We start from the raw sequence: 14,667 nt of genomic DNA on the forward strand, positions 1-14,667 counted from the left end.
TCAGTAATAGCTCACCCTACGCAGCTGGCATGTCCACGCCGAAGCAAAGTGAATTAAAGTCCTCTTGCCATAGATATCAGCTGGATGAGCCCCCTGGAGGGAATGGCGAGCCCAGAAAAAAACCAATGCATTGCCTCCAAAGATCCGCAACAAACAGCCCAGGGGCGTGGAGCGGAGAAATAGATGAAGAACCTAAGATGGTAAAACCACTGGCAAAAGACAGGGTGTGCTCTTCAATTGGTCTTGGAAATGGTTTCTAGAAAAGAACATAAAATCCCAGGTATCAACACCTAAAGAAACAGACGTGTGTGTGTGTGTGTGTGTGTGTGTGTGTGGCTTAGAGTTTCAGCACAGTCCAGAAAATGCCATGAAGACAGAGCCAAAGAATGGTAGGAAGCCCCTGCAAACCAGATGTTCAAGAGATTTAGGCCTCAAGGCAGCAGAAACTCAGACACTCTCCAGTAAGAAAGCTGAGAAACAGAGACATAAAAGCAAAGGATCAGGGTGGCTTTTCCCCAAAGTAAAAGACACAAATGGAGAAGAGGTGACTGAGGAAGAGTGTTTGCCATGGCTGGGATGTGATCCTGAGAGTTATTTGCTGACATTTCTTTGCAGATATAATAGTTTCAAGAGGTAAGGTCTTCAGAATTCGGCCCCATAATGAGGGCAAGGGGGAAGAAGCCTCTCAGGAGGGAAGCTATGAGCAGCCACCAGCTTCTTCCCCTCTACTCCTTCCATCGTCCAAGAGCGCCAGAGTGGTGTTGTCTCTGGAGGCACCTTTGCCCCATGTTGCACTTGGCGCTTTGATCTTGGATGTTCCAGATGCCAGAATTTTGAGAAACAAATTTCTGTCATAACAGACTAAAACAGTGCATGAAAAACAGAAAAATACAAATTCAAAATCACCATAACATATTAACCCTCTCTTGTGATTATAATTATGTCTGAAAATCGGAAGGGTAGGTTTTAAAAGGCAGTGGAGGAAGACGGATGCTTGTAGTGTGGGCAGGGACATAAGTTAGTACAGTCATCATGAAAAACATTAAGATGGCCTCTCACCAACAAATATAGAATTGCTGTTTTATGTCAGGGGTTTCACTGCTGGGTATTTATGTAAAGGAGTTGAAATGAAGGAGATAGAATACTCTTATTATAGCCTTAGTCTCAATAGACAAGTTACAGAGGCAACCTAAGGGTCTGTTATTGGATACACAGATAAAGAGATGTGTGTACATGTGGTGTGTGCGAGCATGTGTGTGTGAGAGTGTGTGTGTGTGTTATTTCTTCCATTTGCTATGATATGGTTATAATTGGACGGCATTATGCTAAGTAAAATAAGCCACACTTAGCAGAGGAAATATAGAAACGTAGAGTAGAATGATGGTTACCAAGGGCTCAAGTGGTAGGTGGGTGTTTGGGGAGTTGCTAGTCCAAGAGACCAGATTTCAGCTAGGAGGAGGGGTTCCGGAGGTCTGAGGAATAGCCCATGGGTGTAGCTAGTAACAGCTCATCACAGTCTTGAAGATTGCTAAGGGACGGGAGTTAAAAGCTCCATCAAAACAATAATTATGCAAGGTAACGTGTAAGTTAATGAGCCTGATTAAGCATTTCACAATGGAGCCGCATCTCCAAACACGCTGTACATGACGCAGGCCACTTTGTGTTAATTGAAATGGATAAGGAAACTCAGAGAGCAGCTCCTACCATTGAGGATGTATCCTAGGATGTTCCCCTTCTTCATATTTCAATCTTATTATTGGTATTTGTTATAGGGAGATACTAACCTCTTATATAACAGATGATTTATTATTTTCTTCCTGTAGTTTTTTTGCATAATTTTGAGATGTTTTATTTTTAGAACAGGTTTTAATTTTAGAACAGGTTAGCCTGGAACTCACTATGTAGCCCAGGCTGACATAAAACCCATATTTCTCCTGCTTCTGCTTTCTACCTGCTGAGGTTACAGGCTAGAGTCACCATGCAGAGCGTTTTTGGGGAGGGTATTTAATAGACGCATTCATACTTAGGGCAGTTTACGTCTCCTGTAGCACTGAATATTTGGTTGTTATAAAATCATCCCTTGTTGGGCATTATTCTTTAGTCGCTAGAGTGTGTTTGCATAAAGCAATCCTCTGTGAATGGTCTCTCTCCTTTAACTAGATCATATTTTCTCCTCATGGTTTAGATTTGTATTTACAGACAGCACAGGATCTTAAATCTGAGAATGGCCATTTTCACCCAGTAATCTGTTTCAACAGGAGTGGGCAGCCCTCTGCTGTGGAGCTGAGCTGTCGGTGTGGGTTTATTCACTGCTTTCCTTTCTTTTTCTGTTTATCCTCTTTAACTACCCTGCGATCTTTTCCTTCTTCTGTGGGTGAGGCACACTGCGGTTGTAGGAGGATTTACTCAGCAGCCAGTGAGAGCCTGGGATCCCCGCTGCTTTCTCAGTCCTGTGATGTTGGCAGCCTGGCCTTTACTATGGCTGTGCTTCTGTTCTAAATGCGGATCTGCTTCTCTGTCTCCGGCGTCAAGAGAGGTACACTCTGAGGGTAGGTGAAAGCGTTCAGTCAAGGGGCCTGTGTGCTCACGCTCCTCTTCTGGAGCTTTTTTAGCTGAGATTGGGCAGCTCAGCTTCAGATCCCACCTGCACATGTGCGCTGTTCGTTTTGACCAAATCACTTTATTCTGCTGGTCATGCCCTTCCCACTCACAGCGATGCTGCAAAGGAGCCTCGAGCCTGTGCCCAACAAGCTACACTCAGAACTCTGAAAGGCCATTTTATTTGCTCGGTTTTTAATCATCTGCTAAGGCCTTGTGTGTTTATATTGTCAAGAAGTCCACGCCTCTGTAACCATTTAGCTCCTTCCTGGAGCCCGATTACTCACATCCCAAACCACAGCCTTTCTGAGAGGTGGTAAGAAAGGCTCAGCCCAGTGACATCCCCAGAAGCAGGTTGCCTATCTCACGTGCACCTTCCTGGCAAGAGGTGATGACCTCCCTGTCTGGCCATCAGTGTACCTTCCGGAGGGCAGGCTCTAATCCCGTCAGCCCAGTCACGTTTTCTTTCTCCTGGCTACAGTCTCACTTTTCTTTAGCTAGGGACTTGCTAACTGGAGGAAGGCAACACCTTTAACTTCATACACAGGTTGTGCAAAGGTCCTAAAGGGTGGGAATGGAGGGGGCTCTTGTCTGACATCTCGATGGTTCACTGACCACTTTTCCCTCCCCTCAGTCCCACAGGTATCTCAGCTTTTAACCAAAGCATGAGGCAGCGTGGGAAAATCTCAACAAGCTATACAACGCACTTGTGGCTTTTCCTCTGTGCAGCAATCGGCCAATCAGATTGCCTTTCTGGAATTAAAAAAAATATATATATGTAGGTGCTGATTTGGCAAGTCATGTTCAAAACCAGTCTCAGAAACGGGAAAGCTGCCTCAGCAGACCTATACAGTTTGTGTTTCCTTATTTGTAATTCACCATATAAAGTAAACACGAACGGAGAGCCCTGGCCCTTCCTAGCCCCTCAGTAGTCAATGGCAACAGCTAACAGTGTGCAGTTGGAAATCCACAATGTAACGGTGCGTCTATACATATACCTGCCCTCCCCAGCAAGGTGGGCAGCAATCCATACAGGTAGCAGGTATAAAAACATGAAATATCTCCTGCTTGTTGTTATCCCTTCACCTATAATCAGAACTCCTGGGAGAGTCATCAGAGAAGGATGAGACCAAATCTGGGGTTGGTGATGGGGTGCGGCCCTCAGTGTCTGAGTCCATGAGTTTTCTTAGCTCAGAGCATGGGGTTCCGGGTGCTGATCGACCACTGTGTGGAGAGATGTTTATCTGTTTCGGAGGCAAAAACAAACCTAGAACTGAGGCATGCTGGGAGAAAATGGCAGCGGTGACAGCGAGGAGGGAGGAAATGCAGGCTGCCAACCTCACTTAAAGTTTTGCTTCTTATGGCTCTTTGACGTAGCTCTTCCTGCCTCCCATTGTCCGCACACACAAGCTTGGGGGACTTTCCCACAAGAAAGAAGACATTTGTCAGTGGCGAGAATCTCAGGCTCACTAATTTCTCCATGGATATGAGTTGGCATCCCCTCTTCTGGTACCTGAGCAGCTGGCACTTCATCAGGAAATCTGCCAAAACCATCAGGAACGCTTAACGCGGGGTGGAGGCCAAATATATGCAATCAATTCAGATAGCTAAAGAAGAGAAAAATAGGAGAGGGATGGAGATAAATTACATAAGACATCTAATTACCCTTCTCAGTTTATCCTCTCTCATAGCGTGCGTGTGAAGACACACATGCAACACACACACACACATTCTGTATCTCTATAGAAACTTGAAAGTGAAAAGAAATCAACCCGCTATTTTCTCCACTCCTCAGCGCCAAGTTCACACACTCACAGATGTGGAGTGGACCCTGGCCTGCTTCGTGCTGGTAGAGCAGATAGAGGCCATTCTCCTCTAGTTTCTCCACAAGCTAGGGGGAGAACCAAGTGAACAAACCGAAGTATCTCAATTGCTCAACTAGACATACCCCAGGACACAGCAGGTAATAACAGCACAGGCCTATGGCCTTTCCCCTCTCAGCCAGACCAGGTGGGCCTCAGGAGCTGGTACTGAGCTGGGTTCTGTTTACATCCTGACCACTCAGATGCAAAAGCTGTGGACAAGGTATAAGGGCTTGAGACAGCAGCCTGGACAGGTGAAGGAGTCATGGATGCCTCTGGCATCGTCCATACTCACATGAGGATGGGGCAGGAGCCAGGCTTAGAAGGTGCTGATTTTGAATCCACAGGGGAGAGAGTGAACCACAGATGCTGGGCTCTTGACTGCACATGGAGCCCATTTATAAAAGTGGCTGACAAATGACCTGGTGACTTGCTAGCGGGCCACTCCATCATGGTCTGGCTTGGCTGCTCGCACAGTGAGCGCTGAGAGGAGCTGGAGATATGGATTGTTTTATACAGTTGAAGCAGAGGTTCTGGGAGGTTTACAGGAAAGCAAAGTGTGCACAGAAGGGGCAAAGAAGAGGATGTGTGGCTAAATTCAGCGAAGACCGAAGTTGGTGCTCTTCAGAGAACTAGTTAGCTGTGTGTCAGGTATCATCTGGGGTCCTAGAGAGGGGATTGGAAAGAACTGGTCCTCAGGGTCTTACTCTGGTTAGTGTCTGGAGTCTTTCCCTCTATTTTCCTGGGGATGAACAAGGCATTCTCCACTTTCCTAACCCCTAACTTACACATTCCAGTGCAGAGGCATCTCTGCACTCAGTTTTGTGGTCCGTTTTGACCAGCTAAACCCATTTCTTTTTGATAGAATAAACTCAGTCTTCTCGTATAGTCTTAGGCACATAACCTGAATGTCCCTGACAGAGCAGCAATTGCTGGCCACTGGGGGAAGGGAAGCTGCAGAAAACTTGGGTAAGTAGAAAGGATGGGTTCTCAAGTACATCACGTCTTTAGTTCCTGAGTTCCTAGTGCTAGTTTCCCAGGTGCACTAAGATAGCTGCACATTTCCAGATGTGCAGGTTCCTAGATAACCAATTCTGTGCAGGTGCCCCCCATATGCCCCATGCAGTATGCTACTCAAGTTCCCAGGTATCCCACGGCTTGTGAGTGTCCTGATTTAGTCCCTTGTATATGTTCCCAGGTGTGCCACAGTGTACAGGTCCCCATATGGACCACATTGTACAATTTCCCAGGTGCCCTGTAGTCTGTAGGGGTATAAGTTTGCAGACTTATAGATGTTCTGCGGATTGCAGAGGCCAAGGTATGTCATGCATAAGTGTGCTGTGTTCAGGATTCTAAGGGTGCAGATTCCCAATGTGGAAGGGGGTTATCTCTGACACTGGAGAATCATGGCCTGCTGTTCAGTTCAGGGAGCACAGGAAACGTGGGGCTCCCAAAATACAGCATAGAGAGTTATGGCTGGCTGTTCAGTTGGGAGGAAACACAGCAGATATGGTCTCCGTACCCCACCTAAAACAAGATCTGTATGGAACATTTCATTCTTCAAACACAAGAGTTTGTTTTCAAGTTCCCTGCTCTTCCCTTATGGCCTCTGCTTCAGTTCCTGACTCGAGTTCCTCCCTTGGCGTCCCTCAATGCTGAGCTATAAAATATAAGCTGAAACAAATACTTTCACCTCCTAAGTTGGTTTGGGTCAGTGTTTTATCATAGGAACGGGAACCTAACTAGGAAAATAGCGATTTAATGTCTGTTTCTCATATTTGCAACTGTGAACCATAAAAAAGGGTCATTTTCTATATGTGAAGTGTAGAACCCACATTAATTTTCCAGTAGATTAACTTGATCAAAAATAGAAAAGAAAACACTTTCCCGGATGAAGGAAGTGAGGTATGATCTCCTCATTTTGAATCCTCGATCTGACAGTTTTCTTCTCTGAACTAGGGAACTGTCACTCAAGAGAACCCTTCCAAACGGAGATACGTAGCTGATCTGGGAGGGGATTCGGGGATTGTTTGCCTCTGGTCTCTCCAGAGTGGAGGGGGGGGATTGCAAAGCCCACCTCCCTCAGGAGAACAGAGCAGGCTCCGTGGGCGACTTATGTGGGCACGGCCCTGTGGAGGGGCATCCACTGACTCTCACTATTGCCTCTTTTTGCCTCAGACAGAGATCTCTAGAGTCCTTGCTTTTATCATGCACATACTAAGTTCTGGGCAACTTGAGATACTGAATAGACCTTTCATGACTCCTTTTGCTCCAGCAATTACTTCTTTTGATTTCCCAGGATGAGGGAGGCAACCACCTTTTAACTATCACAGAACAAGAAGCAAGTGCATGTCACCTTCTGATCAGCTCCACCAGAAAATACACCTGCTACCTTCAATGAAAGCAACTTCACCAGCTGATGAGTGAAACATCCCTCAGTCGGTGAATTCAACCAAATGCTTTAAAATATGTGCGTGCTCATGTGGATGTAGCTTTTCTAATTAACACAAAAAACTTGTAAAGGAATAGAGGCAGCCATGCCCTAGGCATGTTATAGAGTCAGTGGGATGGACAAGATCTCTTATTACAGGACTCAAGTAGGAGAAAATACTAAAGACGGTGGTTTGGGAATCCGGGAGGTGGTCACATGATAAGGTATCTTGCTTATCTTTAAAACCTCTTCTGGAGCTGAGGATTCAGGTTGGTGCTTAGTGGTAGAGCATTTGCCAGTGTGAGCAAGACCCTACATATTATCTCCAGTATGGACAGGGACACACACACACACACACGCACACACACACACACGCGCACACACACATGCAAGCACACACACACATGCACACACACACATGCATGCACACACACACATGCACACACGCACACCACTATCCTTTCTTCACTCACTGCACTGGGTTTGTAATACTATGTGGCTGGTAAGTAGTGGATACCACGGTAAGTTTGCCGCTGTCATGGGAAGGTCACACAAATCAGTGCTGTTTTTCTGCTGACAATGCATCTGCATTAGTTCACCGTTTGTTAAATTAGAAAGGGTTGGATGTGTGTGTGTGTGAGGGGTAGTACAAGCGAGTGCCTGTCCCCAGCTGGAAGCCAAGTCACACAGGTGTGGATGCACTAACCTTTTCGGTTGGAGACAGTTCTTGTTTTTATTCTTCCTTCTACCTCTAAGGAGTTTCCCATGCTCTTCCTCATCCACAAAGGCTAGCCTTATTCTGCACATCATTTTCCTTACTGTGATTGATAGCTGTTACCGCGATTTACATGCCACATGGCTCTGTAACCGAGTTACACACACTCTCTAGTGTACAGCTGGGCTCCCCAAAGACGTGACACGGAGTACGACGATGCCATTGACAGGTGCAAACAGCCTTGCCTTCGCCTCTGAACTTCTGCAGAGCCCTAGAGTTTGGTGATTTTGACAAAGAGTTCTACTGGAGTTTTAGATGAAATTGGACTTTGCTATTGGTCATTTCGCAAAGATTGTCATTTTAAAAATATAGAGTAATTTACTAAATCGTTGATACATAATCTCTCATTTGGGCTTCAAAACAATTTCTCTGAACAGTGGCCTGCAGTTTTCAGTGTTTAGGGTTTCTGTATTTGTGATCAAACTCATTGCTACATATTTGATATTTCTGTACAGTTATGTACAATGTTTTACCTGTTGGAATTTTGTCCATTGCTAGTGTCCATTGCTACAAAGAAAAAGTACAATTCATTTTTATATTTACTTTAACATCACGAACTTATCCATCAAAGGGAATACCTTCTTTGTAGATTCATTGTGATTCCCCATGAGATCAAGGAATCTGTGTATAAAAGCAATTCTGAGTTTCTCTTTCTTACAGATACTCTTCACCTGGTTGTCTTTGGAGATTGCACCACCTTGGGCATCAAGGCAATGCCAAGGTACAGACTGTGATAGGAAAACCCTGGCCTACCCCTGTAACCCTATCCCTCCTGGTTCAGGCTATATCAGAGTCAGTTGTTTTTGTTTGTTTGTTTCCATTTTTGATGTGTACGTGTGTGTGCGTGTGTGTGGTGTGATATTTTGTTTGTGTTCTGACAAATACAGCTTGCAGGGATGTCAGGAGCCATTTTTCCCCCCAAAATTATTATAGGGAGCATCGCCCTGAGGAGATTGCAGAGGGCTCCACTTCCCAATTGTATTGAGAATTGTTTTATTGACAGAGCCTATCCCACACCCAAATTAACTGTCAATAGAGAGCTAGCTGTTAGCGTAATCCACCTCACACTCTAATTATCCAGAGAACTAGGTGTGTCAACTTGTGAACTCCTGGCAGAGGAATCGTGACCTGATCGATCGTAACCTCTTGGCCTGCGTGACCGGTGTGGACCACGAGGCAAGATCCCGTGCCCCAGCCCCCCAAACTCCCATTCAGAGGATATATAAGCTGTAACAATGACTCTAATAAACAGAGGCTTTGACAAGAACTCTGCTTGGCCTTCTTCCTGTCTCCCGCCCATGTCTTTCAGGTAGTACCTCTCCGTGACCCTGGAATTACTGGACCTGCCAGGTGGGTTACAGACCCTAGACAGAGTGACCCGCCAAAGCGATCGACACAGGGAGATCAGAGGGCAGAGCTAGTCACTAGTTAACCACAGAAGCCAGGCAGTGGAGGCACATGCCTTTAATCCTAGTACTGGGGAGGTGGAGACAGGAAGTGATCAGGTGGGTTGGAGTCAGGATCTCTGTCCTTTAGGAGGGAGGAAGGAGACAGGTAGGAAGCAACTAGTGGCTGTTCTGGGTTCTCTGATCTTCCAGGTTTTTTTTTTTTTTTTTTTTTTTTTTTGGAGCCTGTCCTGGAACTAGCTCTGTAGACCAGGCTGGTCTCGAACTCCCAGAGATCCGCCTGCCTCTGCCTCCCGAGTACTGGGATTAAAGGCGTGCGCCACCACCGCCCGGCGATCTTCCAGGTTTTTATCCTGATAACTGACTCCTGGTTTTTTATTGATTAAGATTAATTAGATTAACAATTCGTGTGTGCGTGTGAAGGTGGGTGCACACCCTGCCACAGCACAGATGGGGAGATCAGAGGACAACCTTCAGGAGTTGGCTCTCTCTTCTTCCCTGAATTCTCAGGTTGCCAGGCTTGAACAGCAATCTCTATTCCCTAAGGAGCCATCTTGAGGCCTGGTCTTGAGGGTTTTGAAACCTCTTTATCAGATCTTTTCACATCTTTGCTGAGAGCGATTATCAAGACAGGACGTTGGGTGTTTGTCATACCCTGATGACCCCTTCCTTGTTATCTAATGTGATTGTTTCTAATAAAATTGAAAATACCATCAGCTGAAAATATGGTTAGTGTATACAACCTTCCAAACCCACACATCAGCACGGACTGCCTTACGTATTCTTTTTTTTTTTTTTCCGGTTTTCTTATTTTTCTTTTTTTTTATTAATTTATTTAATTATTAAAGATTTCTGCCTCTTCCCCGCCACCACCTCCCATTCCCTCCCCCTCCCCCAATCAAGTCTTCCTCCCTCCTCAGCCCAAAGAGCATGCAGGTTTCTCTGCCCTGTGGGAGGTCCAAGGACCACCCACCTCCATCCAGGTCTATTAAGGTGAGCATCCAAACTACCTGGGCTCCCACAAAGCCATTACGTGCAATAGGATCAAGAACCCATTGCCAGCCAGGCGGTGGTGGCGCACTCCTTTAATCCCAGCACTTGGGAGGCAGAGGCAAGCGGATCCCTGTGAGTTCGAGACCAGCCTGGTCTACAAGAGCTAGTTCCAGGACAGGCTCCAAAGCCACAGAGAAACCCTGTCTCGAAAAAGAAAAAGAAAAGAAAACAAAACAAAACAAAAAAACAAAAAAAAAAGGGGCTGGAGAGATGGCTCAGTGGTTAAGAGCATTGCTTACTCTTCCAAAGGTCCTGAGTTCAATTCCCAGCAACCACATGGTGGCTCACAACCATCTGTAAAGAGGTCTGGCGCCCTCTTCTGGCCTTCAGGCATACAGACAGAATATTGTATACATAATAAATAAATAAATATTAAAAAAAGAACCCATTGCCATTGTTCTTCAGTTCTCAGTAGTCCTCATTGTCCATTATGTTCAGCGAGACCAGTTTTGTCCCATGCTTTTTCAGACCCCGGCCAGCTGGCCTTGGTGAGTTCCCGATAGAACATCCCCATTGCCTCAGTGTGTGGGTGCACCCCTCGCAGTCCTGAGTTCCTTGCTCGTGCTCATTCTCCTTCTGCTCCTCCTTTGGATCGTGAGACTTCAGTCCAGTGCTCCAATGTTGGTCTCTGTCTCTGTCTTCTTTCATCGCCTGATGAAGGTTAATATTCAGGGGGATGCTTATATGTTTTTCTTTGGGTTCACCTTCTTATTTAGCTTCTCTAGAATCACGAATTATAGTCTCAATGTCCTTTATTTATGGCTAGAAACCAAATATGAGTGAGTACATCCCATGTTCCTCTTTTTGGGTCTGGCTTACCTCACTCAGGATAGTGTTTTCTATTTCCGTCCATTTGTATGCAAAATTCAAGAAGTCATTGTTTTTTACTGCTGAGTAGTACTCTAATATGTATATATTCCATACTTTCTTCATCCATTCTTCCATTGAAGGACATCTAGGTTGTTTCCAGGTTCTGGCTATTACAAACAATGCTGCTATGAACATAGTTGAGCATATACTTTTGTTGTATGTTTGGGCATCTCTTGGGTATATTCCCAATAGTGGTATTGCTGGGTCGAGAGGTAGGTTGAACCCGACTTTCCTGAGAAACCGCCACACTGCTTTCCAAAGTGGTTGCACAAGTTTGCATTCCCACCAGCAATGGATGAGAGTGCCCCTTTCTCCACAACCTCTCCAGCAGAGGCTATCCTTGGTGTTTTTGATTTTAGCCATTCTGACCGGTGTAAGATGGTATCTTAATATTGTCTTGATTTGCATTTCCCTGATTGCTAAGGAAGTTGAGCACGATCTTAAGTGTCTTTTGGCCATTTGAACTTCTTCTGTTGAAAAGTCTCTGTTCAGCTCAGTGCCCCATTTTATAATTGGATTGATTAACCTTTTACGGTCTAATTTCTTGAGTTCTTTGTATATTTTGGATATCAGACCTTTGTCAGTTGCGGGGTTGGTGAAGATCTTCTCCCAGCCAGTGGGTTGCCTTTCTGTCTTAGTGACAGTGTCCTTTGCTTTACAGAAGCTTCTCAGTCTCAGAAGGTCCCATTTATTCAATGAAGTCCTTAGTGTTTGTGCTGCTGGGGTTATACGTAGGAAGTGTTCTCCTGTGCCCATGTGTTGTAGAGTACTTCCGACTTTCTCTTCTATCAGGTTCAGTGTGTTTGGACTGATATTGAGGTCTTTAATCCATTTGGACTTGAGTTTTGTGCATGGTGATAGATATGGATCTATTTTCATTCTTCTACAGATTGACTTCCAGTTTTGCCAGCACAATTTGTTGAAGATGCTCTCTTTTTTCCATTGTATACTTTTAGCTCCTTTATCGAAAATCAGGTGTTCATAGGTTTGTGGGCTAAAGTCAGGGTCTTCTATTCTATTCCATTGGTCGACTTCTCTGTTTTTATGCCAGTACCAAGCCGTTTTCAGTACTGTAGCTCTGTAATAGAGTTTGAAGTCAGGGATGGTAATGCCTCCAGACGATCCTTTATTGTATAAGATTGTTTTGGCTATCCTGGGTTTTTTGTTTTTCCATATAAAGTTGATTATTGTCTTCTCCAGATCTGTGAAGAATTTTGATGGGATTTTGATGGGGATTGCGTTGAATCTATAGATTGCTTTTGGTAGAATTGCCATTTTTACTATGTTGATCCTCCCAATCCAAGAGCAAGGGAGGTCCTTCCATTTTCTGGTGTCCTCTTCAATTTCTTTCTTCAAAGACTTAAAGTTCTTGCCAAACAGATCTTTCACTTCCTTGGTCAGAGTTACCCCAAGGTATTTTATGCTATTTGTGGCTATCGTGAAAGGTGATGCTTCTCTGATTTCCCTCTCTGCTTCCTTATCCTTAGTGTATAGGAAGGCAACTGATTTTTTGGAGTTGATTTTGTAACCTGCCACTTTACCAAAGGTGTTTATCAGCTGTAGGAGTTCTTTGGTAGAGTTTTTGGGGTCGCTTATGTATACTATCATATCATCTGCAAATAATGAAAGCTTAACTTCTTCCTTTCCAATATGGATCCCCTTGATCCCCTTATGTTGTCTTATTGTTATTGCTAGAACTTCAAGCACTATATTGAAGAGGTATGGAGAGAGTGGACATCCTTGTCGTGTTCCTGATTTTAGTGGGATGGCTTTGAGTTTTTCTCCATTTAATTTAATGTTAGCTGTCGGCTTGCTGTAAATAGCTTTTATTATATTTAGGTATGACCCTTGTATCCCTAATCTCTCCAAGACCTTTATCATAAAGGAGTGTTGAATTTTGTCGAATGCTTTTTCAGCATCTAATGAAATGATCATATGTTTTTTTTTCTTTCAGTTTATTTATATGGTTGATTACATTGATAGATTTGCGTATGTTGAACCAGCTCTGCATCTCTGGTATGAAGCCTACTTGATCATAATGGATAACTTTTCTAATGTGTTCTTGGATTCGGTTTGCCAGTATTTTATTGAGAATTTTTGCGTCGATGTTCATGAGTGAGATAGGCCTGTAATTCTCTTTCTTGGTTGGGTCTTTGTGTGGTTTTGGTATCAGGGTAACTGTAGCTTCATAAAAGGATTTTGGCAATGACTCTTCTGTTTCTATATTGTGAAATACATTAAGAAGTATAGGTATTAGCTCTTCTTGGAAGTTCTGGTAGAATTCTGCATTGAAACCATCTGGTCCTGGGCTTTTTTTGGAAGGGAGATTTTTGATAACTGTTTCTAATTCTTCGCGACTAACAGGTCTATTTAGATCGTTCACCTGGTCTTGGTTTAGGTTTGGTATATGGTACTTATCTAAAAAAGTGTCCATTTCTTTTGCATTTTCCAGTTTTGTGGCATACAGGCTTTTGTAGTAAGATCTAATGATTCTCTGAATTTCCTCTGTGTCTGTGGTTATGTCCCCCTTTTCATTTCTGATCTTATTTATTTATGTGTTCTCTCTCTGTCGTTTAATTAGTTTGGATAGGGGTTTGTCAATTTTGTTGATTTTCTCCAAGAACCAACTTTTTGTTTCATTGATTCTTTGGACTGTTTTCTGTGTTTCTATTTTGTTGATTTCTGCCCTCAGTTTGATTATTTCCAGTCTTCTACTCCTCCTGGGCGCGTCTGCTTCTTTTTTTTCTAGAGCTTTCAGGTGTGCTGTTAAGTCCCCAATGTATGCTTTCTCCGTTTTCTTTAAGTGGGCACTTAGTGCTATGAACTTTCCTCTTAGCACTGCTTTCATCGTGTCCCATAGGTTTGAGTATGTTGTCTCTTTGTTTTCATTAAATTCAAGGAAGTCTTTAATTTCTTTCTTAATTTCTTCCTTGACCCAGGTGTGGTTCAGTAGTTGACTGTTCAGTTTCCATGAGTTTGTCAGCTTTCTGGGGGTAGCATTGTTGGTGGCTTCTAACTTTAATCCGTGGTGATCTGATAAGACACAGGTGGACACTGATATTTTTCGTATCTGTGGAGGTTTCCTTTGTTTCCAAGTATGTGGTCAATTTTCGAGAAGGTTCCATGAGCTGCAGAGAAGAAGGTGTATTCTTTCCTATTTGGGTGGAGTGTTCTATAGATGTCTGTTAAGTCCATTTGATTCATTACCTCCAACAATTCTCTTAATTCTCTATTAGTTTTCTGTCTGATTGACCTGTCCATTGGTGAGAGAGGTGTGTTGAAGTCTCCTACTACTAGTGTGTGTGATTTGATGTCTGCCTTGAGTTTTAGCAATAATTCTTTTACATAAGTGGGTGCTTTTATATTAGGGGCATAGATATTCAGGATTGAGACTTCATCCTGCTGAATCGTTCCTGTTATGAGTATAAAGTGTCCCTCTCTATCTCTTCTGATTGATTTTAGTTTGAAGTCAGTTTTGTTAGAAATTAGTATGGCCACACCTGCTTTTTTCTTAGGACCATTTGCTTGAAAAACCTTTTCCCAACCCTTTACTCTGAGTAGATGCCTGTCTTTGTGGTTGAGATGAGTTTCTTGCAAACAGCAGACTGTTGGATCCTGTTTTCATATCCAATCTCTTAGCCTGTGCCTTTTTATTGGTGAATTGAGACCATT

This window comes from Chionomys nivalis, chromosome 2, assembly GCF_950005125.1.
Source record: "Chionomys nivalis chromosome 2, mChiNiv1.1, whole genome shotgun sequence".
Taxonomy (NCBI): domain Eukaryota; kingdom Metazoa; phylum Chordata; class Mammalia; order Rodentia; family Cricetidae; genus Chionomys; species Chionomys nivalis.